At 37.6% G+C, this 13,168-nt stretch overlaps 1 protein-coding gene across 1 annotated transcript in view; it reads right to left on the reverse strand.

Annotated features, from left to right (window-relative positions):
* Positions 1-13,168, reverse strand: part of LOC135108615 (cell adhesion molecule 2-like) — a 166,575-nt gene that overhangs the window by 65,311 nt on the left and 88,096 nt on the right. The window contains exon 2 of the mRNA XM_064019771.1: positions 11,761-11,894. The gene's annotated coding sequence lies outside the window, so the exon portion shown is untranslated. The remainder of the gene's footprint in view (positions 1-11,760; positions 11,895-13,168) is intronic.

Here is a 13,168-nt window from a genome sequence, read left to right on the forward strand (position 1 = left end):
TGATAATGAAAAAGAATAATACCGAAAAAATTGGTGTAAAATCATGCCTTTTTGTGGATTTTGTCATGTGTACTTTATCATCGGTTTAATTCCCCTTTATGACCACTCGAAAAAGAGAGAGAGAGAGAGAGAGAGAGAGAGAGAGAGAGAGAGAGAGAGAGAGAGAGAGAGAGAGAGAGAGAGAGAGTGTGTGTGTGTGTGTGTGTGTGTGTGTGTGTGTGTGTGTGCTTACCACCACCACATATTAATTCTGACTTCCTAAAAGATTCAATTCTATGACCCACTTTCGTCTCATTATTACGTAATCAGAACGCATTTCAACCTAACACTCTGATCTATTATCTCTTACAGCAGTACCTAGGCTCAGCTTTTCCCATGTCCAATCACGATCGACGCCATATTTGCAAGTCTCGCTCCAAAAATCTTGCACAAAAAAAAATCATCTAAAAATCTATGCTACTTATTTCAAAATCACCAAATTTTTCGAAAAAAGTCAAAATAACTTTAAAAAATCCAGCTTTACCCTTTTTTTCTTGTAAGCTTCTGACTTTTACGAGAATGGCACACACTTTAAGGGCTTGTTAGTTGTAAGAGGATTCCTACTTCAGAAATACTACATTCTCTATGAAATCATTAAGTAAAACTTGAAGCGTTAGTATGGCTCTTTTTCTTCTTTTAAACTTTCATTGGTGTAAGATGCTTGCTCTCTCTCTCTCTCTCTCTCTCTCTCTCTCTCTCTCTCTCTCTCTCTCTCTCTCTCTGAAACGCGTGCCACATTGGTCCTGTACCTAACACATGTCCTCCTTCACTTTTATGAAGTACATCTGCTACCTTTTGTGTAGTTCTACGCGAACAGGCAATATCATCAAACTTGCTTACTCAGAGGCTCTTCCTTTCCTCTTGGTAGTTCGCCTTTTAATCTTCCTCTCAGACGTAATGCACATATCTCTCTGCCTTTTATCAGCGTTACCACTGACACAGATGTCACTTATTGACTTAATTTATCTATCTTTCAATAGTATTACACTATTATAAATTTTACCATCATATATTTTCTTTTCACCTTCAATGTAACCAGAATAACCACAACATTTTTTTGGAAATAACTGTATCCCTACATGCACGTGCTTCCCCTTCTAGCGGTTCACACGTTCAGATGTGTTACAGACCAACCCGAGGACTTAAATGGAACCAATTATATAAATATAATTTTTCCTCTGAGCTACACTTCAGAGAAAATGTTGAGTATTATCTGTGTTTGGAAAATGTAAGTAGTGAATAGCAACTGATACAGTGAGACTATAATGCATATCGCTATTATTAGTACTAATAATAGTGATAGTAATAAACAACAACAACAACAACAACAACAACAACAACAACAACAATGATAGTAGTAACCCGTAAAACGTCTGGAAAAGCGATTGACGAGCGAAGCAGTCAGTAATGGATCAGTGGACGGGATATTTCAATGAGAGAGAGAGAGAGAGAGAGAGAGAGAGAGAGAGAGAGAGAGAGAGAGAGAGAGAGAGAGAGAGAGAGAGAGAGAGAGAGAGGCAAATTCAGGCAAATTCAGGCAAATTCAGGCACATCGCGCACTTGTCTAATATTCAAATCGCTCTAGCTTAAAACTCTGCGAGAGCCCCATGGCTGTGCTACATACCGTTGCATAAGAAATTTCATTCTGCGTTCAGTGGTATGTGCCCGCTCTTGTTGAGACAAAAAAAAAAAAAAAGTTTGTGAAAATTGCACAAAACCGATGGTCGGTTTGTAAAAAAGTTTTATTATGTATTTTGCGCATGTAGAATAAGTGTTGCAAATCTGATATGCTTTTTCATTATAACTTGTATTAATCTTATTACCTACAATATTTATGCTTTATCAGTTCATTAGTTGAGAAGTTGGCGGCGATTTCAGGCATCGCTCACATCACGCATTTGCCTAACATTCAAATCATCGCGCACTTGCCTAATATTGAAATCACTCTAGCTCAAAACTTTGCGAGAGCCCAGTAGTTGTGCTACATACCGCTTAATAGGAAATTTCATTCTGCGTTTACTGGTATGTATCCGCTCTCGTTGAGACAAAGGTAAGTTGGTGAAAATTACAGAAAACTGACAGTCACTTTATTGAAAGTTTATACTGTATTTTGCACATGTGCTGTAGTGTTGCCTATTTTATATGCTTTTCCGTTATAACTTGTGTTACTCTTATCAACAACAAAATATGAGCTTGATCAGTTTATTAAAAAAGTTGGAATTTTGACTTTGCGCATGCCCAGCGCTACTTGAATTGACATAAAGAATTTTATTAAAATTATAACAACATGACACCTCTTAAGTTTCATTAAAATCAGTTGAGTATTTTTTTTGAGAAATCCCATTTTCAACACCTTTCTCCTTTTTGCAAGTTACCCATTGACTTCACCCAATAGAAGAGATGAAAACTATATCGCATAAAAATTGATAGAGTTGTGCTGTCATGTGGTCCTAATTTTGTTACGATCGGTCGCGTAGTTCCGGAGATATTAGCGTTTGAATAGTGTTAAGGTCGGGTCGGGTCGGGTCGGGCCAGGCCGGGCCGGGCGGACCAAGCCGCTCAGAATGAAACAACCTCCATAGTAAACTTCGCTTCGCTCGTAATAATAATAATAATAATAATAATAATAGTAATAATAATAATAATAATAATAATAATAATAATAATAATAATAATAATAATAATAATAATAATAATAATAATAATAATAATAATAATAATAATAATAATAATAATACAAGAAGAAGAAGAAGAAGAAGAAGAAGAAGAAGAAGAAGAAGAAGAAGAAGAAGAAGAAGAAGAAGAAGAAGAAGAAGAAGAAGAAGAAGAAGAAGAAGAAGAAGAAGAAGAAGAAGAAGAAGAAGAAGAAGAAGAAGAAGAAGAAGAAGAAGAAGAAGAAGAAGAAGAAGAAGAAAAGCTAAATTAAGGAATTGAAAGAAAAGCAAGAGCTGCAGCAGCACCAATGCCAATTAATAGTAAAAAGAAAAAAAGGAAAAAAAAAAATAAAAAAGGAATAGAACTTTTCATTTCCAAACAGCGCAGAAAGTAGTGCACGGTGAGTCTGACGTTTTCTCAACGACAAGAAAAAAACTTTTGATCTATTTTCAACGAAGTGAGAAGGACTCGGAGAGATAAGATATTCGCAACTTTTTCTGGAACGCAGCTGTCTGTCCCCCATCTCTCTCTCTCTCTCTCTCTCTCTCTCTCTCTCTCTCTCTCTCTCTCTCTCTCTCTCTCTCTCTCTCTCTCTCTCTCTCTGTATTGATACATGATTATGTTTCAATTTCGCTTCCCTAATCTTTTTTCATCTAATGTTTGATGTGAAATGTTATGTTCCTTATGAATGAGGATTACGTCTTTATCCACAATATGTAAATGAGTGACAATTTAATTATTGCCCTTCATACATATCAAGAAATTACATCATATCAATACATCGTGAACTCTATAATTATTAGTAACACCATTTCATTACACATGGAATTTTTGTTAATATCTATGTTTTTCTTTTCGGACTTCCCTCCACTGCCATGACTCGTCAGATGCAATGATTGATACGTTTAACACTGCACCCTTCAAAATGAAATGCCAGTTTGCTTCTTTCTCTTGAACCACATTTTTAAATTTTTCAAGAGTTCAATACTGGACCATCGACTTGTGCATACGCGGTGTTTAAACTTTTATTTCTGTACTGATCTTTGCTTTTGCGTATTTTCTGCGGCGTTTACCCTCAAAAAGTATTGTTGTGCCTCGCAAACAGTCAATTTTCTGACCTGCAATTCTACATCTTTTACTCCATTCATGTTATCCCTTCTGTTCTGTTTCAGCTTCTCGTATTTGACTCATAGATTTTTTCATTACGCTGTTTGCTCATAACAGTTCATTCTTAAAATCAGTGGTAGCAGTTGTTTCTTAATGATATCCATGACATCACTGGTTGTATCACCACTGTTATGACTTAAGCGCCACACAACCTTTCTCCCTCTTTCCTCCACGACAACACACACACACACACACACACACACACACACACACACACACACACACACACACACACACACACACACACATTGAATGCAAAGCTGTGAACGAGGGATATTGTTTCTTTAGTAGTGTATGTGTGTGTGTGTGTGTGTGTGTGTGTGTGTGTGTGTGTGTGTGTGTGTGTGTGTGTGTGTGTGTGTGTGTGTGTGTGTGTGGGCGCTTGCACACAAAGTATATAACTATGCATGCAGGACTGAAGTCAATAAAGCAACAATAATAGAAAGCAATAACCAATCACACACGTTACAAAAACCCCCTTAAAGGGTAAACATGTAAGAATGCAAATGTACTATTGTGTAGCGTCCATGGAACTAGAAACAAACAGCCAAATGTTCAATATAAAAATAACTTTCTTTATTCGCTTCAGTGATTTATAAAAAAAAAAAAAAAAAAAAAAAAAAAAAAATATATATATATATATATATATATATATATATATATATATATATATATATATATATATATATATATATATATATATATATATAATTTCTGGACTCAGTCAACTTTTCTCGTAAAAACTTAATTGATAATCGCCTTTTCTTGCATCTCAGTACATAGTGATAGAATGGATAGTGTCTGGCATGGAGGCGTACATTCCTCACTCTTTTTTTCGTCCTAAGCCTTCTAAATCTTGGTTTAACACGTGCTATACAAGATAGAGAGGTGATCCACAAAAGGTACTTAAGCCTTCCATCATCAGAATCTCATTCACTTTATATTTCTGCCCGGAACCATGAAAAGTCTGTTCTCCAACTAGCTAAAAACTCCTTCATTATCAGAAAGTGTCAAAACCTTTCAAGATCTAACTCCCCTTCGTGACTTCTGGCATCTAGCCAGAAAAATCTCCAATAACTTTGCTTCTTCTTCTTTCCCTCCTTTATTTCAACCAGATGGCACCACTGCTATCACATCTATTTCTAAAGCTGAACTCTTCGCTCAAACCTTTGCTAAAAACTCTACCTTGGACGATCCTGGGCTTGTTCCTCCCTCTCCTCCACCCTCTGACTACTTCATGCCACCTATTAAAATTCTTCGCAGTGATGTCTTCCATGCCCTTGCTGGCCTAAACCCTCGAAAGGCTTATGGACCTAATCGGGTCCCACCTACGAGTATTGTTCTCTGAACCTGTGCCTCAGTGTTTGCACCTTGCCTAGTCAAACTCTTTCAGCTCTGTCTGTCAACATCTACCTTTCCTTCTTGCTGGAAGTTTGCCTACAACATTCACAGCCTTTTCCTAAAAAGGGTGACCATTCTAATCCCTCAAACTACCGTCCTATTGCTTTAATTTCCTGCCTATCTAAAGTTTTCGAATCTATCCTCAACAGGAAGATTCTTAAACATCTATCACTTCACAACCTTCTATCTGATCGCCAGTATGGGTTCCGTCAAGGCGGCTCAACTGGTGATCTTCTGGCTTTCCTTACTGAGTCTTGGTCATCCTCTTTTAGAGATTTTGGTGAAACTTTTTCTGTTGCCTTGGACATATCAAAAGCTTTTGATAGAGTCTGGCACAAAGCTTTGATTTCCAAACTACCCTCCTACGGCTTCTATTCTTCTCTCTGTAACTTCATCTCAAGTTTCCTTTCTGACCGTTCTATTGCTGCTGTGGTAGATGATCACTGTTCTTCTCCTAAATCTATTAACAGTGGTGTTCCTCAGGGTTCTGTCCTGTCACCCACTCTCTTCTTATTATTCATTAATGATCTTCTAAACCAAACTTCTTGTTCTATCCACTCCTAAGCTGATGATACCACCCTGCACTTTTCCACGTCTTTTCATAGACGTCCAACCCTTCCGGAGGTAAACATTTCACGCAGGGAAGCCACAGAACGCTTGACTTCTGATCTTTCTAAAATTTCTGATTGGGGCAAAGCAAACTTGGTATTGTTCAATGCCTCAAAAACTCAATTCCTCCTTCTGTCAACTCGACACAACCTTCCAGACAACTATCCCCTCTTCTTCAGTGACACTCAACTGTCCCCCTCTTCTACACTGAACATCCTCGGTCTGTCATTTACCTATAATCTGAACTGGAAACTTCACATCTCATCCCTAGCTAAAACAACTTCTATGAAGTTAGGCGTAGAGACGTCTCCGCCAGTTTTTTCACCCCCAGCTGCTAACTCGTACAAGGGCCTTATCCGTCCATGTATGGAGTATGCTTCACATGTCTGGGGAGGTTCCACTCATACTGCTCTTCTAGACAGGGTGGAATCAAAAGCTTTTCGTCTCATCAACTCTACTCCTCTAACTGACTGTCTTCAGCCTCTCTCTCACCGCCGCAATGTCGCATCTCTAGCTGTCTTCTACCGCTATTTTCATGCTAACTTCTCTTCTGATCTTGCTAACTGCATGCTTCCCCTCCTCCCGCAGCCTCGCTGCACAAGACTTTCTTCTTTCTCTCACTCCTATTCTGTCCACCTCTCTAACGCAAGAGTTAACCAATATTCTCAATCATTCATCCCTTTCTCTGGTAAACTCTGGAACTCCCTGCCTGCTTCTGTATTTCCACCTTCCTATGACTTGAATTCCTTCAAGAGGGAGGTTTCAAGACACTTATTCATCAATTTTTGACTACCGCTTTTGATTCTTTTATGGGACCGGCATTTCAGTAAGCATTTTTTTCATTGGATTTTTGTTGCCCTTGGCCAGTGTCCCTCCTACATAAAAAAAAAAATAAACAAAATAAATAAATAAATAAAAAAAAAAAAAATATTAGTGTCGGAATAAAGCAATACAGGATAACTTATTTACACTTAAGATATTCCTCTTATGTTAATACGAAAGGAGAGAGAATGCAAAATGTGATGCATTACAGAATGCTGGCGTTTTTCTGTTTGTACACAAAACTGCACAAACAAAATAATTCCGTTATTGCCAAATGGTAAACCCTGGCATCGCACCAGCATGTTTTCAGACACTAATGGCTTCATTCGTTCCAGTTCCTGTAAGATACAAGCTTTCGAGGAACACTCATATTTTACACAATCTTGGTTTTGATTAACATTTTGCTTCTTTTAATTTAAATATCAGTTGTTTTAGATTACAAGTCAGTAGTTGAAAATTAAATAATTCACTTCAATCTCAAATTCAGTTAGTTAATCTGAAGTTCAGTTGTTTTAATTAGAGGGGTGAAAATGTGTAGTGCTTCATTGACATTTCACATTACTACTACTACTACTACTACTACTACTACTACTACTATTACTACTACTACTACTACCACTACTACTACTAAATTATTGTGTGACATGACATAGCTGTGTTCAATGTTACCGAAGTGTGTACCGGAGAGAACAGTGATCACAATGAAGTCACAGCTGAATACAGAGCTGAAAATTCACTGATTGTTGTACAACGCTGGAAAGATTAATAAAGAAACATCGTGTGGAGAGAGAGAGAGAGAGAGAGAGAGAGAGAGAGAGAGAGAGAGAGAGAGAGAGAGAGAGAGAGAGAGAGAGAGAGAGAGAGAACTCTTCATGCTTCCTTCGTAAACTGCCTCACTTCTCCCCATTCTCCCATTACACAAGTCTTTAGGGGACGAACTAAGGAATTTCACACCTCACCTCTACGGTGGCATATAAATCATCCTGTACATTCTTTTCTGCCTGCTTCACAACTCTGATTTTAAGCGAATCTTCGGAGACCACTCTGCGTGCTATCAAGCGTATTTCATGCCCTTAAGGAAGAAACTTGAGAAGCTATATAAGGTTCTGATATCGCGCTTGTCATTCTACGTGAAACAAAACTGTATTGTTATGGAATGAACATACATTTTTGATTAGCCTGATTGACGTCTTGAATACTAATGAGCCGGTATTAATTAATCAGAGTAATTTTTGTCTTTATATGGACTCGAGGTTAATTAATTTCTTACAAACTTTTGTTTCGAGGGTTACCTCAACATCTGGATTATCACTACGATGTTATTTATTTATTTAATGTATCTCATTTATTCATTAATTTATTAATTCAGTGTATCTGTTCAACTAATTTTACTTTTATACTATTCTCCATTTTTTTCTAGGCATTGTGCCTTGGAATATTTTCAAACCCAAGAGAAAGAGTCATGATGTAAAATGTGGTATGTATGCTTGTATAATATAATGTATAAATTATTTTTAAAATGGTACAATAAGAACAATGAAAACAACAACAACAACAACAACAATTGTACTAACAACAACAATAATGATAATAACAATAATAATAATAATAATGATAATGATAATAATAGTAATAATAATAGTAATAATAATAATGATAATAGTAATAATAATAGTAATAATAATAATAATAATAATAATAATAATAATAATAATAATAATAATAATAATAGTAACAATAATAATAATAACAACAACAATAATAATAATAATAATATTGTCTTGCTTTCCTTATAGACTCTTCCTTTAAGTCTTATCTTCTCTCTCTCTCTCTCTCTCTCTCTCTCTCTCTCTCTCTCTCTCTCTCTCTCTCTCTCTCTCTCTCTCTCTCTCTCTCTCTCTCTCTCTCTCTCTCACTCTCTTCCTCGGGAACCATTTCCTCAGACTGTGGTCGATCACTTTCCAATAAAGTTTCTGCATCCCTTCATGCGTTCTTCACCTGTTTTCTTTTCATTTAACTCTTGGTAAAATCCTCTTTGTTTGTGTTTCACTAAAATATATTTTCCTTAGGATTTAAATAAGTTTCTTCTGTCAATATTTTTTTTTTCATCTTTTCCTCCTTTTGCTGTTTTAACACTAGTATAAGATTCACCTTTTATTAATCACTTTTATTTCTCCAATTTTGTTCTTCTCCATCTCCTAGTATTTTTCTATCAAATTTTCACAAATTCCTCATTTCCATCTTGTTTTAGTTCTTCACTTTCAACTCACTTATATCCCTTCTCTCTTCCACTTTCTCTCCCAGTTGTCCATGTCTCAACTCTTCATTTTCCCCATAAATACCCAGACCCTTTCTTTTCATCAGCATTCGTTTCAGTTTTGATCCTTTAACTCGTTGATATTCACCTCAGACTTGCCTCAGCTTCTTCACATCCAAGAAGCTTCATTCATTCGTCTAGCTCCCACTATTGTCTTATCTTCGTCAGCTTTTATTTTCTGTGATCCTTTATTTTTCCATCCATCGTCACTGAACTATCTTAAAACTTAGGAATACTCTTTATACATAGGGTTCTGCTATTGCCACGCTACCATTGTTATTACTGAAGAACTTCCTGTATCGCCTTCTCTTTGTCTGCTTCTTGTGTATCTTCACTGTAAATCTTAAAACTTCGGAATATTCTTGCTGTCTGGGACTTGTTATTATTGAAGAGCTTCCAGTATTGTGCAGTATCTTCGTCTACTTCAACTTTCTGGTGTCTTGTGTTTTTCCAACCATCCTCACTGTAAACCATCTTGGGAACATTCATGGAGTCTAGGGCTCTTATAATCTTACATTACCATCGTTCTTATTGAGAAACATACAGAGTTCACATTTTTATAGGCTGTTCAATTTTACGTATATATCCCTTCGTGCTAGAGACAAAACACCAGCTCAAGATTCCCAGATGATTCTCCACTACGAGTATTCTCTCTCCCTCTCTCAGGGAATCATCTACGTATGTATAGATGTTTTACTTTCTCTGAGATACGACAGTGTGTGTGTGTGTGTGTGTGTGTGTGTGTGTGTGTGTGTGTGTGTGTGTGTGTGTGTGTGTGTGTGTGTGTGTGTGTGTGTGTGTGTGTGTGTGTGTGTGAGTGCGTGTGCACGCGCGTCAAAAAGTCAACGAGAGAGAGAGAGAGAGAGAGAGAGAGAGAGAGAGAGAGAGAGAGAGAGAGAGAGAGAGAGAGAGAGAGAGAGAGAGAGAGAGAGACTCACTGATAGACCGACCAACAGATAGGTAGACAGATAGACAATATAACGCGCGCGCACACACACACACACACACACACACACACACACACACACACACACACACACACACACACACACACACACACACACACACACACACAGATAGAGAGAGAGAAAGATAAATTAAATGGAATTAACACAAAAAAAAAAAAAACGTGGCAGTGCTGATGAGAACACAATGGAGGAACGAAAGAAAAACATCGATGCAATTAAAAAGTAATTAAAAACAAATTGACGAAACCATAAAGCAATGAACTAATTAATTAATGAAGGCAAAAGTAAATGAAGGAAGGAAGGAAGGAAGGAAAGGAAAGAAGTAAAGAGAAAAATACCAAAGGAAAGGAAAAAAGGAATAGATGGAGAGAGAAGAGTAGGAAGAGAATGTAGTAGTAGTAGTAGTAGTAGTAGTAGTAGTAGTAGTTAGCAGGGAGGAGGAGAATGAGGGAGGAGAAACAGGAGGAGGAGGAGCAGCAGGTGAAGATCCAAAAACATGAGGATTATTGGTGAAGTAGTTACGAGTAAGAAGGAACTAAGGAAAGAAAGAAGAAAAAAAAAAGAAGGAAGGAAAGGGAAGGGAAATAAAAAAATAAAATAGGAAAAGTTGGAGCATAAATAAAATCTAGAGAAAAGAAAGGAAGGAGAGGAAAAGTAAAAATGAACAGAAGGAAGAAAAGAAGGAAAAATGCAGGCTGGACGAAAGAAAATGCAGGAAGAGGCGAAACCGTAGGATGTAGGAAAGATGAAAAATGAATTGTGTGAAAATAAGAGAGCCACAGAAAGTGATGAGGCAAGGGGGAAACAAGCAGCAGGAAGACCACAGGAGCTTGTGATGATAAATTATGAGAGAAAAGCAAGGAATGCAAGAAGATAATAATGAATATAAATGAATTTGATATAGTATATGCAAGTTAATAATAAAATATCGCTAGGGAGGTAATGATAGAAAGAATGAATACAGGAAAATAAAAAAAATAAAAATGTAAAGGATGCACGTAAACACAGTAAAAATCATGACATTAATGTGGAGACTTGAGAAAATATTAATCTTAAAAATATGAAACACACACACACACACACACACACACACACACACACACACACACACACACACACACACACACACACACAATGTGTATGCAAAACTCAAAATAAGCAATCTCTCCCTCAGCTGAAAATCCACCCAAACTTGACCCACGTATGTTAATAAGCAGTATCTTTTTTTCTATTTTCCTTTATATTTTCCTTGGGAGCTGCAGTTTCGTGAGTTTTCCTTTTAGAGTAAGCCATTCCCTTTATAAACGACGACCCTTTACTTTTTTAACACCCCGTAGAAAACACTCTATTCTAAGGACCTGGAAACTCTCTCTCTCTCTCTCTCTCTCTCTCTCTCTCTCTCTCTCCTCTCTCTCTCTCTCTCTTCTCTTCTCTCTCTCTCTCTCTCTCTCTCTCTCTCTCTCATACTATATATGAACTCTCTTAGCCCAAATTACGAAGCGTCGATGACAATTGATAAACAACTATGGCTGGATGTACAGATGTTCAGTTATTAAAATATAATATTATTAGATATAGAAATAAACAATCACTTGTAGTGGAGTTACAAGATGCGACGTGTCTGAAAGATGCTTGTTTTACACATCAGCACTACCTGACATGAAAATCGAGCTGATCATCCTCATCCTAATCAAATTTAACTTGATTAATGTGCATTTAACTTGATCAGTCACATCTCTCCTCACCTCAACCTTCACACTCAAGGCACCAGGGTTACTCACGGTGTAGATCGGTGTTCTGTTGTTGGTTCGGTACCACAGCCAGCCAGCATTGGGGCGTCGTCTGACCTCTTGGGGTTCGGGCGGCCAAGGCAGCTCAGCCCGCCGCCACCACCACCCACACCGTCTCGGAAGAGTCTGAAAAGGCAAATTGCACATGAGGTGTTGAAAAATTATTTTTTGAAAAGGCTTAACACATGCAAAACTTACATAATATTTGTGTCTACCTTCTTTCTCAATGGTAAGTGGAAAATTTACACATTACAATAGAAACAATTCGTAATATGAAAGTAATTTTTTTTTTATTTTTAATATTCCACTACAAACCACAATTTATAAAGAACGCATTTACATTTACGTTGTAAATTAACATTACGAACATCCTTCTATATTATTTTCAATTTCTTACATGGACGATGAAACAACAAATTATATTTTCTAGTCTGACTTTCCTTGCCTCATGCCTTCCTCCTTCCCGGAACTTTCCTGCTTTTTTCACCTCTTTCTGCTCTCTGGCCTTTCTCCTCGCCAAAGCGGACCCTCCTGACCTCGGACTGAAACTGGCCGCATCACATATGCCATGCTTGCGTGCTGGCCGACATTGGGACAGCTCGACACACGAACCTCTCCTAGTTTAGTCCAGAAGGTAAGGACACAAAGCTATTTTCTCTCAAGGTCTTTTTTTCTTCTTCTTCTAAGTTAAATTTTCATGATCATCGTGCTGGAATATTCTCTCTTTTTTTTTTTCTTCTCTCTCTCTCTCTCTCTCTCTCTTCTCTCTCTCTCTCTCTCTCTCTCTCTCTCTCTCTCTCTCTCTCTCTCTCTCTCTCTCTCTCTCTCGCCGAGTGTTTCACCTCCTTTAGTCAGCACGTAGTTTGCTATGCAGCAGTCATCCCAGCCCCATGTCTTATAGTGCTGACTGTCAGAGAGGAAGGGGAGAGGAGAGCGTTTCGTTTTTTTTTTTTTTCTTTGAGCGGGGCAAGACTCAGGTGGTCCACAGTGAGCAGTCTGGTCATGATCGTCGGCCATATGGACCATAAGTTACCTCGTCCAGATCTGGAAATTCCCCCCCCCTCCTTGGAATACCCATGAATATCGATGCGCCGTAAGTGATCATAGTCACTGTATCTCTCGCTGCAAATACATCGGCGTATGTGAAAGAGCACATTTTTCATTGCCAGAGTTTTCTTTTAATTTTCTTTTCATATCCAATCAGGGGGAAATTACGTGTACATTGTCAATGCAATGCTATTTAATACACACACACACACACACACACACACACACACGCACACACACACACACACACACACACACACACACGTACGAATATACATATTATTACTAATTACTAACATACTGTTGTATTCCCGATTTAGGAAAAGAACCGTCTCTTAAGCTTTATTTTAATA

This window comes from Scylla paramamosain, chromosome 17 (genome assembly GCF_035594125.1).
Source record: "Scylla paramamosain isolate STU-SP2022 chromosome 17, ASM3559412v1, whole genome shotgun sequence".
NCBI lineage: Eukaryota > Metazoa > Arthropoda > Malacostraca > Decapoda > Portunidae > Scylla > Scylla paramamosain.